The sequence below is a fragment of the Anastrepha ludens genome, chromosome 5 (genome assembly GCF_028408465.1).
Source record: "Anastrepha ludens isolate Willacy chromosome 5, idAnaLude1.1, whole genome shotgun sequence".
NCBI lineage: Eukaryota > Metazoa > Arthropoda > Insecta > Diptera > Tephritidae > Anastrepha > Anastrepha ludens.
In genome coordinates, this window is record NC_071501.1 from 34801986 (window position 1) to 34821175 (window position 19190).

The window sequence follows — 19190 nt, forward strand, 5'->3', positions numbered from 1 at the left end:
AACGCGCAAATACCGGTTTTTTGGACCATCCTACTGACAACTCAAAAAAGTTGTTAACCAAATTCATAGAGCGCGACAACCATAGAATTGAAGTAGGTTACGACGCATGGAGCCGCAAGCTTTGGACATAAATTTTTGGGTTTGAATTAAAAATCCAAAAAAAAATAATGTTTGAGCAATCCTTCAACTGGCATCAAACATTTGAAAACCGTTACTAGGTGATTAGACTAAGTGATTTAAAATGTATAAATTAGTTGGATTAGTATTGATAGCTTCGTGTCTTGATGGAAGCTGCTCAAATGCGTGCCTTCGGTATTCATACATTTCAGTTTTAATACTGAATAGGTTAGGTTATATGGCCCAAGAAGACAAGCAAGGGCCCACTTGAGCGAGCAAAACAACTTTCGTGCCCTGTGATACCATTAAGAGGGTAAAAAAGGAAACAGAGCAAAGGTAGTATAAGTATGAGTGTTGTGGAGAAGGCCGAACTATGACCGACGCTTATAATTTGTTGCGTGCTTGTGGGCCGCTTTAGGTACCACACAATTTTTAAAGTATTTTGTAGGTAAAGCCTCCAAACAGTATAGTCCAAAACTAAAGCACTTTCTTTATAGAATTTTGATAAATCAATAAACGAACATTAAGTTACTAAATTCAGTGTTAATAAAATTTAACAAAAATTGTAGAGTAAATTTGATATAAAAAATTATAATAAATTAAAAAAAATTATAGTTATCAAAAATGACACTGTAGGGACATTAAAATGGCACATAAAATGTCTAAACACGTAAACGTAGTTTTGGGTAGCAGATTTGGATATAGATCTTTGCTCCAGTTTTCTGGATTAGAAAATTTTCTCAGAATATTTCGATCACATGTTTGCATTTTTTATTTTTTGTCTTTTTTTCTTAACACTTTGACCACTTTGTCAGTCACCGGTGACTGACACGTCTCCATTGGAACAGTTCAGTCACTACATGACTACTTTTATCTTTTTATTTTGCGCAAAAATATTTAATATCCTATTAAATACAGTCTAAAAACAAATTATTATTTTTTGGACATTTTATTGTACTAAAAACCTCGTTGACGTTCAAAGTGCGAAAGTTTTTCCTATTTTGGGCACTTTTTTACGTATTTCTAGAGGGTTGCCAATATTCGACGGACCCATCTGGCAACCCTGTATCGTTTAACAGAGACGTCAGATCGCTTAATGACATACCGCGTTGGAAGAGTCAGTTCAAGCATGTTTTTACCATGGGACAGTACACGCCACGCGAGCGCTCCCAAATTGTTGAAATTTACATTCAACAAAAGAAGTCAATTGTGAAAGCTCAACGTGCGTATAAAAAATTAAATAATGTGAAAAGTGCGAATTCTAAGAACACCAATTAACGTTTGTACGACAGGTTTTCGACTGGTGATGCTCTTTCTAATCCAAAGAGGCCAAATCAAAACCGGCCAAGGCGTCGCCAAGGACATCCCAAAATCGCCATTCTCAGCAGTTGGGCATTGCTCGGACCACTTTACAACGAATTGTCCGCATTGATTTGCATTTATTCCCGTATAAGATTCAATTGACGCAAACATTGTTGCCTGCGGACAAGCCTCGTCGATTGCAATGGGCCCAAAGAGTCATCAAAATCCGTCGGGTCCGTCGAATATGGGCAACCCTGTACTAAATTTTTGTATTCATATTTTTGGCTTTTTGTATATCCTTTTTCAAATTAATGCAATCCTTTGTGCTGGCTGCGCTGGAAAATCATTATATTTTCTTTGAATTTATTATTTTAATAAATCGACCAACATTTTTATAATTATTTATAAATTTTTTTCATGCAAAAATAATCGATAACTCGCTTGAAAGATAATGCAAATTGAAAATCGAAATAATTTGAGAAAACGACGTGGTCTAGAAAAATGAAGCACAGATCCATAATCTACGACCCAAAACTAAAATTTACATGTCTCGGCGTTATTTTGTTTCATTCGGAGCTTAACATTTTTCTACAGCGTTTTTTTTTCCTTATCAGATTTCCAGCGTGGTAGTATTTAGCAAAGGGTATATGTAAAAAGTCAATTTGAAAATTACTGTTTAACGATTGGACGCAATAGGTGACGTAGAAGCATATTTTTGTTTTGTGTAATGCTTTTATATTTATATTGATTTATTACGTTGGCGCTGTGAGCTTATAATACATACATTTATCCATACATATCATATTTGAATCGGTTGGCGGTGCACTATGGGACAGACAGCATGTGAAAGCGGTTAAAATTTAAAATTTCTTTGATTGTGCTTAATGTCGGTTAGGGTGGTCCATAAGAAGTTGAAGTGCTGAATATTTCTTACGACATGCACCACAATTGTTTTCTTTGTATATTGAAAAAAATACAAATTTTATTTATTTTGAAATTATTTGATTTTTAATAGCACCGTAAAGCTTTTGAAGTTTCGCTTATAAAAACTTATATAAAAAAAAATTATATTAACTAATATTTTTGTTAGGGCGGCACGGTAAGCTCTTAAATGCCCTTAAATGTTAGTTTTTACGTACAGCTTCAAAGAGTAAGTTTAAAAATAAAATTCGTATTTTATAGGTTGAATATTTCTAAAAATAAATATCACCTGTTCATTGAAAAATATGAATTTTATGCGATTTTACAACGAACTGTTTACAAAAAAAATATTTTTCAAAATTAAAAATCAAGAAAAAAATGTGTGCGTTTTCCTTTTCAATGTAGCACAATTCGAAGGAGCTTACTACACATACTTGATACTCCAAATTTTTGTGAGCCACCCTAATGTTGTTATAAAAAGCCTTTTTATAGTCGCTGATTACAAATTTATGGTTGAACTTAAAAAAATATCTGATTAAAAATAGACAGATCCACAGATTTTCGAAATTTAATTGTTTTTTCATCATCGGTGAGGTAGGCAGCAGCACGGTAAAACGCTCTGTTAACAAGGGAACCCCTCAGGGAGGAGTCTTATCCCCCATGCTGTGCTTACTAGTTGTCAACATAGGATTGTAAGGCTCAATGTACTAAGTCATCTGCTACCATTAGATTTACACATTAAACAATCGCTACTTGCAGCGCGGTGAGACTCAGAGACATAGGAAGCTGAACAACAAGGTCGTACGGTCACAGTAAGATCCTCCTACAGGCACTTTCGCTGCTCAAAAACAGATCAGACTACACAGTCCCCGACCTTAACTTCAAGAAAGACTTTACGGTACGTTTTCCACCGAGAGCCGAATGGAGCAAAGGAAAGGTGATTGGAAGATACGATATCGAAATCTATACCGATGGTTCTAAGATGAACTGTGGTGTGGGAGCTGGCTTCCATTCGGAGCCACTCAACCTATCTCAATCAATTCGTTTTCCTGACTATGCCAGCGTGCTCCAGGCAGAACTTTTAGCGATCAGAGAAGCATGCAACTCACTCTACAAGGAAGTTGGTGCAAGAGTAGCTATCTTCTCAAACAGTCAAGCAGCTATAAAGGCTTTACACTCTAACTCCATTTCATCCAAACTAGTCTAACCGCTTACGCGATTTTCGCCGAGTTTAACAAAACGCGTTAGTCGTTTCTTTCTCGTGCTAACCGGCGCCAATTGGACACACCAAGTGAAGCCAAGCCCTTCTCCACCTGATCTTTCCAATGCAGAGGAGGCCTTCCTCTTTCTCCACTACCACCTGCTGGTACCACATCGAATACTTTCATAGCCGGAGCGTTTGTATCCATTCGGACGACATGACCCAGCCATCGTAGCCACTGGATCTTTATTCGCTGCGCTATGTCTATGTCGTCGTAAAGCTCATACAGCTCATCGTTCCATCGCCTGCGATATTCGCCGTTGCCAACGTCCATAGGTCCAAAAATCTTGCGCAGAATCTTTCTCTCAAACACTCCAAGCATCGCTTCATCGGATGTTGTCATCGTCCAAGCTTCTGCGCCATACGTTAGGATGGGCATGATGGGAGTCTTGTAGAGTGTTAGTTTTGTTCGTCGAGAGAGGACTTTACTGCTCAGTTGCCTAGTTAGTCCAAAGCAGCACTTGTTGGCAAGAGAGATTCTACGTGGATTTCAAGGCTGACATTATTATCGTTGTTAATGCTGGTTCCTAAATAAACGAAGTCTTTTACAACCTCGAAATTATAGCTGTCTACAGTGAAGTGGGTGCCGATACGCGAGTGCGCCGACTGTTTGTTTGAAGACACGAGGCACTTCGTTTTGTCCTCAGGTTAAAGAAGTCACACGACAGCGAATCACCCTGTCTGAAACGTCGTTTGGTATCAAACGGCTCGGAGAGGTCCTTCCCAATTCTGACGGCGCTGCTGGTGTTGAGCAATGTCATTTTGCATAGCGGTATTAATTTTGTGGGGATACCAAATCCAGACATCGCGTCATATAAATAACTCCTCTTCGTACCGTCGAAAGCAGCTTTGAAATCAACGAAAAGATGGTGTGTGTCGATTCTCCTTTCGTTGGTCTTTTCCAAGATTTGGCATATTGTGAATATTTGGTCGATGGTAGACTTTCCAGGTCTAAAACCACACTGATAAGGTCCAATCAGTTGGTTCATGGTTGGTGGGCTTCAGCGTTTCACACAATACGCTCGCTAGAACCTTATAGGCGATATTTAGGAGACTAATCCCGCGGTAATTGGCACAAATTGCAGGATCGCCCTTCTTATGGATTGGGCAGAGCACACTTAAACTCCAATCGGCAGGCTGATGCATGCACCTTACCAGCTCCTCGCCGCCATGTTTGAATAGCTCAGCCGGCAGTCCGTCGGCGCCCACGGCTTTGTTATTCTTTAGCCGTGATATGCTATTCTCGTCTCGTCATGGTTGGGTAGCGGAACGACAATTCCGTCGACGATTGGGGTATCGGGATCTTCACATTCTCTGTGACATGCGCAGCTATCACTATTTAGCTGGTTCAAGAAGTGTTCCCTCCTCACCAGTTCGCTGTCTTTGTTCTTACAGGAAAACGCCCCGGTCTTAAAACCTTCTGTAAGCCGCCAAACTTTCTGGTAGAATTTTTGGGCGTTGTTTCTGTTGGCTAGCATCTCAAGCTCTTCGCACTCACGTATTTCGGCCTATCATTTTTTCTTTCGGATAATACGTCCTCTTCCGTTTTTAGCTCTCTATAGCGATTCCACATGGCTCGCGTTGCGCCCGAGCGCAGCGTGGCTCTATAGGCAGCATCCTTTCTTTCTGCGGCAGGATGATATTCCTCGTCGTAACAACTGTTTTTTCGGGCTCGCCGGAATCCGAGTTCTTCTTCGGCGGCGGTACGTATAGAACGAGAAATGTTGCTCCATTTCTCGTGCATGCCGGTTTGTTGGGCAGTGCTCTCTGAGAGCAGGAGTGACAGTTGGGTGGTGAATCTTCTGGCTATCTGTTGTGATTGCAGCTTTTCGATGTTGAACATTCTTTGCATAGGTAGATGTACGTTTTTGCTGCACAGAGGCGTGTGCGCAGTTTGGCTGCAACAAGGTAATGATCCGAGTCGATGTTGGGTCCTCGGATCGTACGTACATCTAATACACTAGAAGCGTGTCTTCCATCTACTCGTATCACAACATGATCGATCTGGCTTCGCTTTTTTCGATCAGGAGACAGCTAGGTAGCTTGGTGTATCTCATAGTCATACCCGTCTAGGGTAGTCCATATAATAACAATAATATTAATAAGAACTGAGAAACCATAAAAATCTTCATATACCAGAATTAATATTAAATATATTTTTCTAATTTTATATAATTTTTCAAACAAAAATGCAACAGAGGTCTCAACATTTTACCAATTGTGCTCTATTCTAATGAATTTTTTACGTTGAAAATTTCAAACTCCAAAGTTGACTTTTATTAGCTTTCGTATGCCTTCTGACCTACTGTGCAGTGTAATTCCCCATACGTACATTTTTTCAGATATTCAAGTACTCGTATGTATCTACATATATGAGGATACAAATGTGCATATTGATAAATCTCCCAGTTACTTATATCTGACTTTTTACTATGACTGTTTGTTTCTGTACTCATAAAAATATTCATGGATTCACATTTTAGCAATAAAATATTATTATCTCATGAATTTTACATATCATATAAAAATATTACGAAAACATTTGTATGATTTTATTGCTATTGTTTATCATATGAGCCTTGTAATGAAAATATGCTTTATTCTGGCAATGAAAAAGTGGGAACTCTTTTATGGTGGAAATTAAAAGCACAATTTTCGAAGAATTTAATAATCCCTTAAGAGATTTAACAGAGGCTAACAGTGAATGTAATCAAAATGTATGCCAGTCTTTGGGGATTTACCCGAGTTATGAGTGCGGCAGAGTAGCAAAATATTAGAGGGTGAATGATATGAAGTGTTACCTATTCAAACCACCATAACTTTTATGTGTGAAATTAGTTTTTATTGATTTCAGAAACAAAATTATTCAAAAATGATTACAGTTTTAACAAAAATTCACTTTAGCTCGATATGACCACCTTTTGTCTTGACTATAGCCTTCAAATGGCCAAAAAATGAGTTGCATGCTGCACGAATGTGATCTTGAGGTATTTTGGCCCATTCTCGTATAATCGTTTTTTTCAGCGCATCCATACTGGCATATTTTCTAGTCCTCACCTTGCTCTCCAAAATGGACCAGATGGAATAGTCCATCGGATTTGTGTCTGGCGAATTCGAAAGCCATTGTGTGGACGAAATGAAGTGTGGAACATGATTTTTTAACCATTCTTGGTTTACACGAGCTTTATGAGAAGGTGCCGAGTCCTGTTGGAACGTCCATGGTCTACGGCCGAAATGTTTGCGTGCGCACGGCTCTACAGCAGCTTCTAAAATAAGGCAATAATAAGTCGCATTCACTTTGAACCCAGGCTCGATAAAAACGATTGGAGAGCGTCCATCAGCGGTCAGTGCGGCCCAAACCATTACTTGCGATGGGAAATTGCTTCGAGTGGCCATACGTACGCTCAAATTCTCGTATGAGCGTTCGGTCAAGTAAACACGATCGTTTTGAGTGTTTATGAACTGCTCAATTGGGAAATTTTTTTCATCAGAAAACACAATGTTAGGAAATTCGCCACGTTCGTGCAAGCGCAACAACTTCTTTGCTCCTTCGAACCGAACTTTTTTTTGCCGGGGTGAAAGATCGTGTGCTTTTGTGAACTTGTAAGCCTTGACCTTGAGCTCATTTTTCACTATACGTCGAATGCAGACTTTTGATATTTTCAGTTCTTTGGCCATTTTTCTTCCACTTCGACGTGGATTTCGTTCAAGTCGAGCCTTCACTTTCCGAACCATTTCTGGAGTTGTTGCGGTTTTTTTTGGTCCGTCTCCATAGGGTTTGCAATGCTACCAGTATCATTGTAACGTTTTACATTTTATTCACTTTGAGGTGACTGAGCTCATCACAATGGACCTGCGAAAGGTCTAAGTGTGTCTTTATGACAACCACCCCACCTACCTACCTACTGAGCTCTCGAAAAATGGCTGGTTGTGATTTTCCCGCCAAATATAGCGCAATCACACTATTACGTTTAATTCCATCACAGAAAAAAAAAAATCAACAAAACTGAGACGCAAATGCTTTTTGATGGCTTATAAACAATATATTGAACTGTCATTAGAACAATTTTGACGTTGATGCCATGAGCTGTTTTACAGATACCAGCAGTGTGAAGTTGGTAACACTCATATCGTTCACCCTGTAGTTTATGAAAGAGCAAAGTTCGAAATTTACAAAAAATTACTACCGAAAATCTGATGTAAACTTCAAATCGTTTGAGTCCATCTTAATATTCATGCCGACTCCAAACGGCAGATGGTTGTTTATGAGGAGATTTTTTATAGCAGAAATACACTATAGTATAAACGAAATGAGCGAATGAAATATTGCGTTTCTGATTGTAAACGAAATTATAATAAAAAAAAAAATGAAATGAAATGAAATATAAATATAAAAGGGGTTTAAAAGTAACAACAAATTTTCCAATATAAAACTTTTGAAAATACAAAAAATAAGCCGGCCTTTTACGGATGAGGACACATTTCAATATCTTTTGGACAAAGTTCAAGTTTTCATTAAAAAAATATTAAAATATTAAAAAAATAATGGTGACAGCAATTAACACCGATAGGCCGATCAGCCATTGGAATTTAAATAGGAAGTGAAAGAAACCAAAAAACATAAAACTGGTGACATGAAAAATATTGGCTACAGCCATATTTTTCGGGTTGATTAGACAGTTCTTTAATTCCCAACGACAGCAACTGAAATGTACTGAATTGTTGCTTTTCCATACATTTTGCATATTGCATGGAATTTTTTTCGTACTCTTTAGCGAATAACCTTATTTCAGTATTTTTCACTTTTTTATTCCAAAGCGCTGGAAATATTTGTTTTGATTGATGAAATTGCCCCAGTTTCTATAGTCTATGCTCGACCAAGTTCTAACAAATGAACGAAAGCAGAAAATTTTATGACAAGCGATTTTGCATTGCGACTGCTCAAATAACACAACAAAAAAGTTTTAGTATTTAAAAATATAATTGAAAAGTAAATACATCTCAAATTGTACAAGGTTGTCAGGTTGTACAAAAAATCGTAACGTCTAAGGGTCGCTTTAACTTTTTAATCCTTTAAGTGGACAGATACCTGTAAAATTTGGAATTTTTTTTCTTCTTAAAATGCTAATATAATCCTTTAAGAATAAGTCAAAAAATTTTTAAAACGTAAATTTAAGTATTTCTTATATTGCAGATCGTCAACCGTGACGACTCTATTCTTTGCGTTCGAGTGCTGGGAGAGGTATAGAGGTATAGATAGTTACGTTGCCGACTTTAGACGCGTTTTTCTCAAAACTACATTTTTCGAATTGGCGTACACGATAGCTCGAAAAATTATTGACCGATCTCCCTGAAATTTTGCACACATCGATCTCCCATGAAATTTTCGAAACAAAAATAGTAGGAAAATTCGCCCCAAAATTCATTTTTGTTTTTTTGAAGCATTTTATTTCGCGAATTTATTTTTTTGTTTAATTCATATAGAAATTATGACATTGATAATCAAAAAAAAATGTAGTTTTTTTTTATTCAGGTCACTGACGCCGATGCTACAATGCCCGCCGATTGAGAAGCCCCGCTGCGACCTTCCTGGCAGAATTGAGTGTACTTCCGCCATTTAAATGATTAAAATATAAAAAAAAAATTATACTAATATATTTTAATGTATAAATAAACTGTATGCCAATTTTGAAAAAAATGTATATTGACTTCTTCATTTTAAATCATTTTAGTGAAAATCAGGGAAAATATGGCCGTTTACAGGTATTTGCCCCCTTAGCGATTTTTTCGCGATCAATTGGATACCATTTTTTTAACACGCCTACTGTACTATTAAAGGCGTTTGATTTATGAAATTTCATTTTACGCTCCCACTCTGCTCAATTTCGTTCAACATAAAAATCGACCCACCCTAATGCACACAAGTATTTGTATATTTTATATGCGGCTACTGTTTAATAGCCGGAAATTGAGTTTCGTAAACTTACATGAAGTGCAAGTCCTTATATTAAGGCCACAAAGATGTTGTTTTTGGATTTACCTGCAAGCAGAATAAGAAGAAGATATTTGGTTAATTCGATATTAATATAATTATTTTTATTGGTACCTATAATAATATGGCTATTGTTTTTGTATGTATAACTATGTATGTATTTGTAGGAGAGTAGGAAGTTAATTGAATAAAGAACTCATTTCAAATATCAACATAATAAGAAAAACGTATGTGCCTCAGAATTGTATAAAATAAAGTCCCAAAATATGTCTGTAGGCTAATAACTTGGCACAGAATGCTTCGAATTGCACAGGGTTTTTTGTATTCTCGTGGAAGGCTTTTTTTTAATAAATTGCACAAACTTATAAAGAACGCGTGTCTATAAGCCAAAAAGTGTTAATAAACCAAAAAATTGATGTTCAAACTGCAACAAATCAATCAAAAAAAGACCCAACCGATTGGAGTACTATTTTTTGTTACAAATCATCGAAATATTTACTATGATTCCACATTCATGAATTTTATGAATTATTTCCTATATCTATTAAAATTTTGAAAACCTCGAGCATTCAATGTCACAGAGCACTCAGCATTCTGTCACTCACAAAGCTAGTGAACAGTCGTTTCCTTAGATTATTCTTGATTGCAGCTTCTACATACATCTATCGTGGTAGGGTCACCTCATCTCTTGGTCTGATCTCTCAATTCTGAATATGTCTGCTCGTGGTTTTCTTAACAACTCGTCAGTTCCAGATTGGCTGAAATTGGGCCACGTTTGTTTAGTTGTTTTGTGTTAGCCCATCTGTAAACGGCCTGCTTCTGAAATAGCGAGAAGTTCTCCCTTTTGCGCACGCCTTGGACACAGCCTATTTCTACCGCTTTGGGTTCCTTGTAGGATGCGCTCTGTCTTGACAGTTCATCGGTTTTCTCATTTCCTTCTATGTTGTCAGTTACCCAGATGAGAGTGATGTCTGTTGTGCGCAGTTAAGTATTAAGTTCGTCTGTGTTCCTATGACCAGGTACCCAGATGAGAGTGATGTCTGTCGAGCACAGTAAAGTATTAAGTTCGTCTTTGCATTGTCTGACGACTTTTGAATTGATTATACGTGACTTTAAAGCTAAGATGGCTGACTAAGATGACTTGACTATCCAATAGCATACGAACATACATCCCTTATTCCGAAAACATCTGCTTGAAAGATACTATGCCTTTTCCCCAGGCGAAAAAACTTGGAAGTTTCGAGGTCTTCCGATTATACACCGCCGCCGACGCCACAATCCATCTTGGATCCATCAGTGTAAAGTGCAGTTGTATTCTCTTTTCCTGCTAAATTCAAATCCCATTGCTTCAGCATGCGGAAATTTACCATGCCAAGGTTTAGAGCAGCGGTAATAAAATCTGAAGAGTTGCTGGTAAGCCTTTGGCTGTCTAGAATAACAATATAATCAAACATCCTAGATATCCAAAAACCACCTTATTTAATTCTGCAGACGGTATTCACTACTATTAGTCGTAGTTGTAAGTCTACTTAGCAGGTAGTGCATCACATTAAGTGTCTCTGCTGGACACAATTTTATAGCTCCAGTTATTATTCCACAGGCTGCTCGTTGATAGCAGAGAGGACGTGTTCTTCGAAGGCTGTGGATAACGCCGAAGGACTGCTAGGAAAGGTTTTGCTAACAAAAAAGTGAGAAGAGCAGACCACAAGTTTTTAAAAGAACCCAATCCTTTCAGTTTGCAAGAAAACCCCCTCGAGAGCCCTTTGTCTAGCTGGCTCATCCGCCCAGCAGTTTTCCTGTGACCAGCAACTCAAATGAGCCTAATGCCCTGACTAATTTCCAGAGTACTAAAAACGAGCACTGGACACTTATTGCCGCTTGGCCCCTCGCAGTAGTTACAGGAATAAGCAACAAATTCACAGCTTCTTTGAGCGCGGATACCTCCGCTTGGAAGACACCACAGTGGTCTAGCAGCCTGAACTTGAGATGGATGGAGAGCTGCTCGCAAAATACTCCTCCACCAACCGTCCTCTCTATCTTCCTCTCTATCGCCACCCGCGAGCATATTTTCCCTGTTCTGTCTCCAAAGGCAGTACCGCACGCACTATTCACTTCGTTGGTTGGGTCACGTCGTCCGAATCGATACAAACGCTCCGGCTCTGAAAGTATTCGATGCGATATCAGCTGGTGGTAGCAGAGGCAAAGAAATGCTTCCTCTGCGTTGAAAAGATCAGGTGGAGAAGGACTTGGCTTCACTTGGTGTGTCTAACTGGCAACAGTTAGTACGAGAAGAAAATGACTGGCACGCTTTGTTAAACTCGGCCAAAATCGCTTAAGCTGTTATCGCGCCACCAAGAAGAAGAAAAAGAAGAAAATGTGTGGGAGGATTTAAATTTGAGCCTAACTTATACTTTGATATATATTGGTAGGGAAGTACGCCACTGAAGTTATCTTATTGCAAATCATTTCTCTCATCATATCAAAGAGAAAAATCAGTTCTAAATGGACTTCCGTCTAATTTCAGTTTGTAGGCAACGGGATAAGAAGCATTAAATTCGTTTCAATTTCAGCATTATATTGTCATCATTCACACTCTAAGTATCACATAATTTATCAAATCCTTAGGAAAGCTTAATCAATTTAAGCCACTTACTACACAACTTTATCCGGCCTGTCGTCTAGTCCTTACAATACATCAAATCAAAACACAAAGGGTAGACATTTTTGTGAAACTCCAGGGCAAGTCAACATCGGCATTGTGTACAGCTGTTGCAATTAAGAACAGAAACAGTTGGCGCACAAAAAGGCCAAAGGAGTCACAAAGTAAATGCGCCTAAAAGCAGGCAAATAAAATCTCCGCTACTTAGTGCGATAAAAGGAATATGTGCCAGCCGACGAAAGGCTAAGAATATTGAAGTAGCAGAGCTACCAAACAACGACATAAATTACTTCCTTTGGGATTATAATTTACACTTGTGGCAACACCAACAGTTGTTATAGCTTTGCTCGCATTATTGTTATTGTTTACTTACCGCACTTTAATGTGCAGCCATTGTTTGTTAACACAGCTGTAGTTAATGTTTGGAATTGTATTGTTGTTGCTGTTGCTATTGTAATGGCGTATCCAGTAAAAATAGAAAAAAAACAATAAAAAGCACTAAAAGCGAGGCGCCATAGAAATAAGCATACAAACAAAGGATTCAATGAATTTTATATCACAGCTGTTGTGCGCCTATCAGCAGGCTTGGAAAAAGAGAAAAGTACAAGTTAAAGTAAATTGAAGCTAGCCTACCAATTTCCAGTGGGTGTGTATGCAAAAAGGATCATTGTTTAGGAATTCGAGTGCAGTAGAAGGTTTTAAGAATGGATAAATATTAAAGCAAGACATTCAGTTGTAGCCCACAGGAAGTTGAAACCTATAAGACTGGGGTAATCTAAGAAAGTATGCATGTGGGAAGCGCTGTGTGTCGCAGTGACTTTGTTTTTGCGCCCAGATGCAAACTTTTAGTACAAAAAAGTGCATTTATTAAAATATTGGACAGAGCCTGAATAAGGACATAAACTTTTAAACTACATAAATGACCTCGAGCGCCATAATTGAGCGAGTTTGTGTGGCAGAAACTGAAGTAGCTTGCTGAATATACCTGTCACGATCAGTCAAGCAACGCTTTAGTAATCTTATTACTTACAAGAAAAATAAAATTCAGCACACTGAAAGTGTGGCGGTAAGCCACACAAGCCGATGAAGTACTAGGAACTCACGCCGATTTTTACTTCAATTACCAGTTCAGTTGGCTGTCTGTCGACTCCTGCGGTTTTGTTGCTCTTTAGCCGCGTTATCGCTATTCGCATCTCGCAATGATCGGATAGCGGAACGACAGTCCCGTCGCACAGTGCGGCCGATTCCCAAAAAGCTGGCCAAAAGTCGAAAAAAAAGTTTCTAGATAGAGTTTTTTTGTCTTTGGGTTGGCTACAGTAATGCCTTGAGTAGTGAAAACCGTTCATAGCAACGTCTTGTACCCTAAGTATCCTCTGTATTTTCAGACGCAACGTGGCCTTCGTTTGAGCATCGTATTACTGTCGATGAATAGTGAAAGTTGTACACATTTGAAAGATTTTGTAATGAAGTAAATTGAACAAAACCAAATGGAATCATCTTCGGAAGGTTAGTAAAATACGAGAAATCTTTAGTACATATCAATACCTCGACACAAAATTTTTAGCTGCAGCAATACGTAGATACATATTTTTCAATTTTTTTTATAAAATTTGAGTTTTCAAACTGTATAGTAATACAACGCCGTCATATGCTGCTTTGAAACCTATTAAAGGTTACTCAAAAAAGTAATGGTTACTGAATAAAACAAGATTCAGCTGCTACCACTTGCTACCTTGCGATACCGAAAACATATAAATTAACATGCATCTTGATTATGTTCTAGAATCAACGCTATTTCACTGAGGGGGTGGCCAATAGGGGTCGAAGGGGGTGGATTTTCAAAATTTTAAGATCAAATTCGTAATCAGCGACCCCGACAACCCCGAATAAGAAATTTTGAATCAATTACTTAATTTTTTGAGTTTTGGCCAGCTTTTCGGGAATCGGCCGCACTGTGCGTCGTTAACGACTGGGAAATCGGGATCTTCACTTTCTCTGTTATAGCCACAGTTGTCGTTCGAGATTTGCTCCCTCCATAACTTTGTCATGCTCTGGACGCCAGCCCCTAAATCATCACCTTCGTGTTTACAGGTAAACGCCGCGGTCTTGAAATTTTCAATCAACTTTCGTCAGTCGTTTTTTTATTGCCCAGCTTTTCAAGTTCTCCGCAATCAAAGATTTTGGAACTACAGAAGAAACTTAAGTCTCGGTCGATAAATTTGGTATTTTCATTTTAAGGTTCTGCTACCCTTTAGGAGATACCAAAAACAACAACAAAAAATGTTTAAGAATTTTTTCTTGGCTCATATTAAAGTGGTACTTTTTAAAACCCATTTTACGTGCATCATAAAATTAAATAATACAAAAAATTCCCCATTTTACGTGCACCGTAAAACAAAAAATACATAAAAAAAAATATAAAACAAAAATAATAAAAAATTTTAAAATTTGTTCCCCCTTTTAACGTGCATGTAAAACAAAAAAAAATATTAAGAAATAAAATAAAAACAAAATATTTAAAAAAAATTAAAAATTAAATAATAATAAAAAAAATATTTAAAAAAATTAAAAAAATTAATTGAACAATAAAAAAAAGTTTTTTTTCGATTCTTATTTTTTTACCATTTTTTCTATGAGGAATCTAATCAGAGTATTCGTAAAATCTTCGTCCCATGGTGGATAGATAATCTCAGTATTGAGAAGCCTGAGACAGCAACTTTAAAGAATATCTGGAAGATAAAGGGTTGAGAGGTCCACCATCGGTAATAAGAAAATCCATAAAAACATGGAGAAAGTTTGAAAAAAAACGAAGCTCATTTTCAATATTTTTCTTTTTGGTTTTACTTTTTGAGCAAATTTTTTTTCCACTCAGGATTTGTGGTGGCTCAGAAAAGTTTACTAAATCGGGTCAGTTGAACTGAAAATTAGGGCCTTAGTGCACCGAAAATGTTCATATGTCCATTTTGCTCAAAAATCGCGAATTAACTGCCTGCTACTAAAACAAAAAATTGTTTAGAGAAAAAATATTTTTCAGAATTGTTTTTATTTTTGCGATGCAAAATTTTAGCTTTCGAACTTCTGAAAAAAAAATATAGGAAATCACTTTTGAAACTTTAGATATTTTCTGCGAAAAATTAATGATTGCAAATTTTATTTTTTATTTCTTAAGTGTAAAAATACAATGTGGCGCAGAACTAATCATTCAGTTTTGTTTTAGAATAACTTTTATATTAAATAAAAAAAAAATAGTTTTTAGTGATGAAAATCTTTATTTTCTGCTTTACGCGCTCCACTGTTTATCTGTGTGTCTACTGCAACTGTCTAGTTCACAAGCGTCAAATATGATTGACGTCGTCAAATATATATACGTCTGTACGTCTTCCGATAGAGTGATTAATTTTGCGCCACCGTTTATGCACCACACTAGCGCAATATTCTCACGAAAAAATACAACGCGATAACAAAGCTTCTGAGGTATAATGCAAAATAATCAAAATATGAACTTTTATTTCATGCAGTCAATCTCATACACATATATTATATAATCCACATAAACAATTTTATAATTCATTCACTCGTTTCCACACTTCACGTTCGTACGTACATAATTCCATTTGAAGGAAACTTTTTATCGAATTCTCAGAAGGTAAATAGCTTTGGGAGTGAGTGAGCGTTTTTCAAATCGTTCAAATCGCAGTAATTGTTTTAGATTAGATTGTGATGTTTATATGAAGTTTTTTTGGGGTCTTTGTCTAATAGTGAATTTTAGTAAACAATTCGTCTGTACTAAAAATGTATATATATTATATGTATGTGTTGGTATTGCTTATTTGTTCTGTGAGTTTCTTCCGTTTTTTAGATTTTCAAGCATTCACTTAATTAATCATAAAACTGTACAAATGTAGTAAAAATGAGGGGTTTTGTGAAAAATAATACAGTCTAATACAAAAATATATGTTGGTGTATGTATATATTTACACAGGCAACAGATGAGGTACAATAATTTTTTATGAAGCTTTCGTCAACTAGAATTTTACCTTGAAGGTGATATACTTTGCAAATCTTTTATGACGATAGACGATTTAAGAATGTCTATTTGTTATCGACACTTATAAAATATGGTGTTTAGCTAGCACAAGGAGATATGTAGACTCGAGCACTTGTGTCCCCATATATAAGTAACTTCTCTTCATCTTTTTACAATATTTTCCCAATATTTGTATTGACAAATTTATTTCGTTAATTTTTTATAAAAACATAGTTTATTATATAACAGAAACTTTATAAATTGAAGTGCGAAACTTTGCACAAAATTCACGAAAAATCGCACGATTTTGAAAATTATTTTTTTTCCGATGTTGACAATTTTCTACCACATAAAGCACCGCGGAAACATTTTAGATGGCAGTAAAAAGTGCTAAAACCGCAGCGAAAAAAAGTTATTAGAAATCGACGAACTGTTAAATGACGCTTGAAGTTGCTGAAAATTGTGTTGATTTTTGCGATGTTGACAATTTTCTCCATATAAAAAGCACCCCTTTGGAAGTGTTTTATACGGAATGTTTACAGTTTTTTACATATAAAGCAAGTTTTAAAAAGTCCTTTATATGGAATTAAGCGCTTAAAACTGCAGCCAAAAAAAAAAAAATTAGAAATCAACGAACTTTTAAACGAAGAACTTTTTAAACGCTTGAAAATTGTTTTGATTTTTGCAATGTGGACAATTTTCTCCCTATAAAAAGCACCTCTTTGGAAGTGTTTTATATTGAAGAAAATGCTAAATATCACAGTGGAAAAAATCAACGAATTAGTCACTCACCAAACCCATTAAAATTGTCGAAAATTTTTTGCATATGGAGAAACTACGCAACACCGTTAAAGAAAAAAATTCTAAAAAATTAGCGTAATATGTTAGCCACTTCAAACTTGAACTTTATATGCTACATTTTAATGAGCTATAAAACTGAGTACTCATGTTTTTTCTAAAAATACTGAATAAATTTATTAAACTTTTTTTCTAGAAATTCGAATTAAAAAACTTGCTAGCCGGTACGATTTGGTCAATTGACTGTCATCACAAAACATTTCGCTCTACTAAATGGTTTAAAAGTTGGAAGAATGGTTTATGCGTTATACGTTATGTGTTCTATGTTATGTGTTTTGAGTTATATTTTATGCGTTATGCGTCATACGTTATGAGTTATGAGTTATGTGTTATGTCTTCTGAGTTATATTTTCTGTGTTAACTCCTTCTTGTATATTAACACCTGTAATTATCATTAAGTTTTAGGTAGTCTATTAACAAAACTAATTATTATTAAATTTTAAATTTTACAAAAACTGTTTGAAATGTTCTGTGTTATGTGTTACATCTTATGTGTTAGGTTGTTTTAAGCGTTATTTATTGTTTATTACGTGTTTTGTGGTATATGTTATGTCTTATGTTTTATGTTTTATGTGTTATATGTTTCCCCTCCCAGATGTTGAACGGGCATGGGTGCTTTCAGTATTATCTGCATAGATTTGGTCTTTCCGCTTCACCACTTTGCCCTACCTGCCCAGAGAATGTTGAAGACGCACGACACGTACTCTTCTACTATCCAAGATTTGCAAGAGAACGTGAGCAGTTAGCCACTATCCTTGGAAGACAGCCAAGTGGGACTTATTTAACTGGCAGTATGTGCATTTCAAAACACTGCTGGGATGCTGTATGCAAGTTTTCCAAGCAAGTATTGCGTACGCTACACAAGCAAGACGAAGAAAGGCGAACAATAGAGCTGTTTCAGTACCGGCAGCTAGAGCAAAATAATATTAACGCCCTGTGCCGCGTCTGATCATCACACTGAACTTCCCGACATAGTGAGAACAATTACGGACGCTTGAGTTAATGACTTACAACCATATCATACGCAGACAAGATGATAATGCACATGACATTACTGCACACTATAACCTCCATACGTCATAGGTAGAGAGCCTGAACGCAGGCTTCTTTCTTTTGTGGTTGTTATCCACAATCTCGGCTCCACCATCGATGTAGTGCAAATACGGTCCCGGGATGGAAGTCAGCCGAAGAGGGGAAGTCTGTTTTAGTGGGAGCGTGCCCCACATATCATTGGCGCGACGGCATCAATTTAATGTTTCTAACATTTTCATCCTCCCCTCCCACAAACAAACAAAAAATTTGTTATATGTTATGTCTTATGTTTTATGTATTATGTGTTATATATTATGTAAACATAACTTAATATGTGCTCTGAATTATGTTTTATATATAATATTATATTATAAATTACATCTTATGATTTATGAGTTATGCGTTATATGTTATGTCTTATATGTTATGTTATGTATTATGTTTTATTTATTACGTGCTCTGAAATGCGTTTTATGTGCTATAAGTTACATTTTACGCTTTATGTATTTTGCGTATTCTAACATAGAAATTCTGCAAAGATATCAGTCAAAAACTTTAAGGCTTATCACAAGTGCACCCTGGTTCGTCACAAATAAAACCATACATACTGATCTAAAAATTCCCTTTATAAAAGATGAAATTAAAAAAATTACCACAAAATATTTACAGAGATTAAGTTATCACGATAACCCGCTAGCAATTGCATTACTTGATGAAACTAATGAAATTAATAGACTTAAAAGACATCATGTATTAGACATTCCATTCAGAACCTAATAGATAAATCTAATATTAAAATGTATTAAAATCTAACACATAAGTCTGAATATAAGTGTACATTAATCGTAGTATACATATATATCATTATTGACCTCAATGGAGCTCAATAATATAAGTCAAATTGTTAATAGTTAGATAATTTGCTTATTATTTTAAAAATAGATTGCAAATAAACGACAAAAAAAAAACAAAAAAAAAAAATGTAATATATTTTGCTTAAAATGTTATGTCTTATACATTA

The 19190-nt window shown here is 36.2% G+C and overlaps 1 protein-coding gene across 1 annotated transcript in view; it reads right to left on the reverse strand.

The window, feature by feature from the left end:
* The window catches only part of LOC128865446 (beta-1,4-glucuronyltransferase 1), a 104998-nt gene extending 95389 nt beyond the window's left edge, over window positions 1-9609 (reverse strand). Inside the window, exon 1 of the mRNA XM_054105839.1 lies at window positions 9589-9609. The gene's annotated coding sequence lies outside the window, so the exon portion shown is untranslated. The remainder of the gene's footprint in view (window positions 1-9588) is intronic.
* Window positions 9610-19190: the final 9581 nt, after the last annotated feature.